Raw genomic sequence first — 6,674 nt, 5'->3', positions numbered from 1 at the left:
ACCCTGTCTGCATCCTCTGGGATATGAGTCGCTCTGTGTGCACAGTTAGTAAAGTTTACTGCATCCTGTGCCTCTCCTGCCAAACTCTTGCTCACAGTGAGGATCCAAATCAAAGGCTCTCCTACTTCTGCAGCCCTGTCTCCTCATAGCAGCTTAGATTACATATTTTCCATGGACTAGAGGAGCACCCATATCCTATGGCTTAAAAACAAAACCTGAAGAATTGCTTGGTCCAAAGAAATTTGTGTTTCCAAAAAAGACAAAATGCGAATGATTTCAGAGTCTGGAATCCCTTCAGTCAGTGCCTTCCAAAAACAACCCTGGCCCGGCATCCAAAATCTACTGAGGGAGAAAAAACAAGCAAACTTTTCCCACTTCTGAAGATACGGCATACTTGCTTCAGTGCCCATTAAATGAGATAGTAAGTTTTCCTCCTCTTCTCCAGGTTAAACTACAGCTATTTCTTCCCATTCTCTTGTACTGTGCTCTTTCAGAGCACAAATAAAGCACCATCTGGCCCTTCATTAACTCTATTTTATTCCCTTTGATCTCATGTAAACGATGAGAAAAAGATCTAAGACTCCCTTCTCCTCTTTAGACATGTGCATAACTCACATCAGTGTCAATGAGAGTTAAACATGCCTATAGAGAGGAAGAAATAGAAACCACTGTGTGTTTCACTGTAGCATCTTTGCATTTGCAAAATGGAAACAAAATGGTCCAAAACCTAATTCCCAGATCACATTCCTCCAAGTCTTAAAGTGAACCTTAGAGAGGATGTAGAAATACCAGGATACTGTGACGGGACACAATAGGATTGTTGATGTTCTTATTCATAAAGCAAATCATCTTGGTTGTCATGAATTCAAATGTCTGCACCTCAAAGGAAGAGAAAAAATAATAAAATTTAAAATGCATTTTGAAGTTTTCCACAATATACTTGATCTTCTGTTTATATACAAGACAAAATTTGCTGTAAATCAAAGCCCAAGGTCACAGAGATTTCCAAAGCGCCTATTTTATTTTCCTTCCCCAACCCCCTTCCCAAGCAGCACCATCAATCCCCAGCTGAAGGGAGCAGGTTTAGCATTATCTCTTCTCATTGCTGGTCAATTTGTAAGGGCAAAAGGTTCTCTTTCTGTTTTGCTTTAGCAAAAGAAGCAACGGATCTGAAGAGCTTACAGTTGCCGGTTAACATGCCACCATTTGAAAGGCATGGGGGGAAGTTTATGAAGATGTAACATCACTGGTGGTGAAGGCCAGGGTTACATGCACCCGCAGGAGAAACCCAGTCACTCATACAGTTAGTATCAGGCAGGGAGGTAACATCTCCTGAAGTGGAGTGCTTGGAGTGGGATGCTGAGGGGTTCACCCTGTCCTGCACCACAGCCTGGCTCCTTCCTGCTGTGCCCTTCTGTCAGCGGCTTTCTCAGCCTCTGTCTCACACCTCAGCGTTCCCTGCACTGAGGCTTTCCATGGATCTCAGAATGCATGAATGTGGAGAGAACTGACAAGCCTGTCCAAGAGCTCGTAGTTCTAAATATATGGCCCCTTTCACCCAGCTGAAGTGCTCTATATGCATGTGTGCATGTTTGCATATATACACTTACACGTATATTATAAGACCTGTTTCTACAGTCTGAGTGTTCCCAGTTTGAGCGTCGACCGTACAGCCACACTGCTGCAGGACGCCACGGAAGCTTTGCTGCCGGGCCAGGACTAGAGAAAACGATGGAAGCGGGGCTGGGGAAAGCGGAGTGGCCGCGCGGAGCTCCGCAGGCGCTCAGGAGGACACGGCTCTCGCCCGACGGGCTTTAAGCCGTTTCGCGGCATCGTGGGGGCGGCTTGTCCCGCCATCCGCGGGTGCGGAGCGCAGCAGGGATCGGCGTGGCCCCGCGGAGCCCCGGCCCCGACGAGCTGCGGGGAGCCGCGGGAACCGCGGGCAGAAGCCGGGCCCTCACAGACGGTCCATTTCGTTCCCCTGACGCTTAATGCGGGCTCTGATCTAGTGCAATAATCAATAACCATCCTTCAGTCTTTGAACACCAGGGGGCTGAGAGGACTTTTCAAGACAAATTCCTAGGGCGATGATGTATATTTCACACTTACTGTGCACTTTCCACTGAGAAAAGAGAGAGAAAGAGAAAGGAAGAAGAAAAAGGTGAAAAAGTAAAAGAATATATAGAGAAGAAAATACTGAAGGAAATAATTGCATTTATCTACGGAAATCAACGAGTGAAAGAATCCCGACCTCGAGGCATGCCTATATTAAATGGGGAATACTTACATCGATATACATTTGTGTGACTGTGTATATATGTTTAGACATACGTATATATTTATATTATTGTGTATACATATACACAGAGGCATTTGTTTATTGTCAAAAAGGCGCCAAGGGGCTTTGGCCACGCAAACTTTAAGGGAGAGTAATTTTAAAGCCCCTCTTTGCTCGAGTACCCCATTAGTGCCTTGCCCTCGCCCTACTCCCCGGGTAATTACGAGCAGAGTGCTCGCGCAGTTTTTAATAACTGTCTCCCTTTCAGCACATCGAAAAAGCAATATATTTAGAAGATATATTTTGTATGCAACACTTGATAGGGAACTCGGGAGAAATGATCTCCTGGATGTTATTCTGAAAGCATTTTGGTCTGGCTGATTGCAGAGGAATTTTATTTTGACGAGCCAAATCCCTTCTTTCAGGTGACAGGGTAAATCTGGCCATGCTCAGGGGCCCGGCCGGCACCTCGCTGCAGCGGGCACCGCGAGTGGCTTAAGGAGCCAGTGCACGTGGGCTGGGAGGCAGAGAAGCCTGTTTTGATGGCTTCTTCAAAACTCGCTGCCGAGGTGGAGCTCGGTTTTCTCCTCGATCAATGCCTTTCTACCCCTAAAGCCTAGACTCCTGCCTCTTTCTCCGGCAGCTCCTCGTTAACGCGCTCGCCTGTCGCTTCTGGTCTCCCTGCCGGGCGTCGGGGCACAACGGCTGCTTCCCAGACACGATCCGCGCAAAAGCGGACTCGGGGAACCGAGGGAGCTCGCCTGCGAGCGGTGGTAATGCCCAGCACGGCCAGGGGACTCCGGGGAGCATCGGCGACGTCCTGGCGTGCGCATTGTCCCATCGCTGTCCTCAGACGTGAGCGGCCCGCCAGCCCGCGGCTCGGCTGGGCTTCGGGGTTGGTTGCAGGGGGAGGAAAAAAAAATCAGAAAAGGAGTGCTGCGCCCTCGAGTGCGTGGGTCCTTCGGCAGCGAGGGACGAGCGGGGCTCATTCGAAAATCCGGGGCTGCGAGGCGAAGCCTTCGATCTCCCAGCATCGCGTTCAGCCCGGCTAAAAACCAATCGGGGAAGGAGCATTTCAGTCAGCGAGACAGTGCAATTCCCCTCGCATATAAACACAGGAACGGCCTTTCATGAAATTCAGACAACTTTGTAAAACACCATCTACTCACACGTTCACACCAAGAAGAGCAGTAAAAGGATATGAGTGCAGGGTCTGGATTTTATATTTTCCTGTCCTCTGGGGTCTGGTTTTAGACGGCGGGGATTGTGTTTTTTTTATTTTAGGGATTTTTTTTCTTTTTCTGTATGGGGAAAGATTAACCTTTCGAGCTGAGAAATACAGGTGCTCCCAGGAATTTCTCTTCCCCACCCCCGAAACGCACACATCTAGACGAGAACAGCCGACCCGGGTTCTGCAGGACAGGGAAAGGGAGATTATAGCGTTGAAAGCTAAAACAAAGGACTCTCGTGTTTCCCACCGAGCAGTACTGCGCTAGTCATGGCAGGGAAAAAGTCAAGTCCTTAGCAAGCGAATGAAGCAGGAAGAAAGCCAGTTCCAGGCGGAGAGGCAGGAACTTTCGTTCAGAAATTGATCTACGCTTGGAACAGGAAAAATTTACTCTTCCCTTCACATCTGTCCGATTATTTCGCTTATTTATAGTTGATGGGGAAACATCATCTTCTCCTTCCTCTTTCTGGAAACAGGGAATGAACTAGTAGCTCTCTCCTACGGGATAAGCTTTTATGCCTCCAAGAACAACCGCTGCCTGCGGGACCCGGTGGGGGCGGCGCCGAGCACATCCTGCCCCCGCCGCTCCCGCCGCCCACCCGGCCGCTGGCCCTTGCCGGGGTCAGTCCGACAGAGCCTTATCCACCTCGCAGGTCAGGGTCGTGTTTCAAGGGAACGCTGCGAGGCGTGGAAAAGGAGGCCCGATTCTGCAGTTAGACTCGCATAGCGTTCAGAGGAGGACTTAACTGAGCAGAAACCGTAAGGTCAGCTTCCGAAGCAGCCTGCTGGGCCCTTTGGTGGCCATTAAGTCCTTAAGAAACCTTGCATTAAAAACACAGAAAAAAAAAGAAAAAAAAGAGAAAAATCCTTCTTTGACACCGTTCAGTAATAAAACAATCGAAAAAGCTAAACCGCTCCAACTCAGGCGCTTCAAGAAGAGAGTTTGCAAATAACTACAAAATCCTCCTGTGAGTTAACGACCTCTAATTTGTGAGGTATAAATTCACGAACTCTCTTTGCTTTCTTCTTTTATTTTTCTCTCTCTTTTTAAAAAAATTCCCGGACCTCCATGGAAATGTCTTTATTTATTTGCCATAACACAGCAAAGCTACGACTGCGACATTCCTCATTGAAAGAACAGAAAATACTCACTTGGGTACCCTTGGCTTTGTAAATAACTGCTTTGCCAATAGATGGCATAGTGTCCTTTCCATTGTGAGGAAGCTCCGCTTCCCCGTTTATTTACCTGGCTTGTTTGTTTTGCTTGCGGCTTTTTTTTTTACGTGTAAACGTCGCTTTGCATTTCCTTCCCTAGAATACAGAAAACATAGGTATCCTTAAAAAGGTATATTGCAAAAATTAAAATTACAGATGTAATACATACTGTGAAACCTATAAAAATGCGTTTACAATGGTTACTTTAAAAAGAAATTTATAACTTTCATATGTACCTTACTCGTGCAATATGCAACTGCCATATGTTTCCTAGTTCCATAATTCAGTTTTTCCTGGACAGCTGGAGCAGGTAGTACTTCTTAAAGTACATTTCATGTAATATGAGAACTAGCCCTGACTAAAGACCGAGGGTTGCCATAAAGACATAAGCCCTGCTTAAAAAATGTTGTTTAACTACACATCATTTCTTACAATGCTATGATATAAATGTTCCCGTAGACTCACGTTATGATAAAAAGGGGATATACTGTATCTTTTTACTGCTGAAATCCCAGCCTCGCAAACATAAATATTTCCAATTAGTGACTCTACCCTAACCTATAGTGATTTAGGGCTACCTGATTTAATTTAATTCCATACGTTTTCATATTTTTCCTGAGACAATAGTGAAAATCTGAGTTAAATTTATAGGAAAGCAATAAAAAAGGCAAAGCCAGAGGTTTCTTCAACTCTCATTTAGCATTTGCAAACGTTTATTTTGTGACTGGAGTAATGAAAGGGCTATTTTTAAAAACCGTTTGTCTGCAACGAAAAATAAATGTAAAGTGGAGCATCATATTAAAGATTGGAGATTTCCTTAAAAATTATTCATATTCATGGCTGATTAATTACAAAATAAGATAGCAATATAACAGCTATAAAACGCAACCAGAATATTTTTAATTTTAACAGGGATGCCTTTTATTTTCAATTCTTTAATGCAGTTCCCCAGCATTTTCACCCGTCCGAAAAGCCGGCTGATTGGTTGCGCGTTTATTTCCTTGCGCTGATCTTATTTACACTCCGCAGTAGGGGAGCGAATATTTTTTCCCTAAGTTTTAAAACGAGACCTGAGGCTGCGGGGGGGAGGGGGGGGGGGAGGGACAGGGCACGACGGGTAAGGATGGTCGGGCCGAGGGGCTCGGCGGGATTCACGGGGAAAGGCCGGTGCCCGCCGCGCGAGGGATAACGCGCTGCTGCCGGCGGATCGGGCGTCAGCGGGCACGGCGGGCTCGACCTGTTCGCCTCCTCGGTGCGTGTCCGTCACGGCGCAGTGCGCCGCGGTGCTGAAGAGGAAACAAAATGTGCCAAGCCGCATCGATGAGCCACTCTCGGCGGCTGTTTAGGGTCCCGCTGCTGTGGCCGCGCTCCTGGCAGGTTGGGCTTGGCTTCGTGGCGACTGGCGCAACGAGCCTCCCCCCGGGCCAGGCTAAATTTGGGTCACTGCAGACGCAAAGGGCTCTATGTGCGATGAGGGCGCAGGGGATCCCCTGGCCTCTCCGACTTGGTTCCCCTTTCTCGGGCTCCTGAGCTACGAACACCGAGCGGGATGCTGCATGCTTTCTGGTCCTGAAGGCTGAGTCCGGATCGGCCTCGCCATCCTCTTGTTCTGGGAGCCGTCAGTCGAATTGTCGAGTTTTGAGCCTAGGGAGTCTCAAGTGTTGGGAAACCGGCCCCCTTCCCTCTCGTCCCAGCTCGGCCTCGAAGATAAAACCCGTCGGGCGGGCTCACGAGGCGGTGTGTCCGGAACGAGTACCAGGGGGTAGCCAGGGCTCCGTGGGCCTGGGCCCGGAGCGGGATGAGCCGGGACCGTCCGCGTCCATCGCTGTGAGACGCGCTCGTTGTGCGCCCGAGAAAGGTGACGCACAACGAGCGGGAGCAAGGGCCGGGCCGCTCTCATCGGAAGCCGATAGAGAGCCTCGCCGCCGCTCCGGACGACCGTTCCTGTCGATT

The sequence above is a fragment of the Pithys albifrons genome, chromosome 2 (assembly GCF_047495875.1).
Source record: "Pithys albifrons albifrons isolate INPA30051 chromosome 2, PitAlb_v1, whole genome shotgun sequence".
Lineage (NCBI taxonomy): Eukaryota > Metazoa > Chordata > Aves > Passeriformes > Thamnophilidae > Pithys > Pithys albifrons.
The sequence above is the reverse complement of the archived record's forward strand: the minus strand, read 5'-3'. Positions refer to the sequence as shown.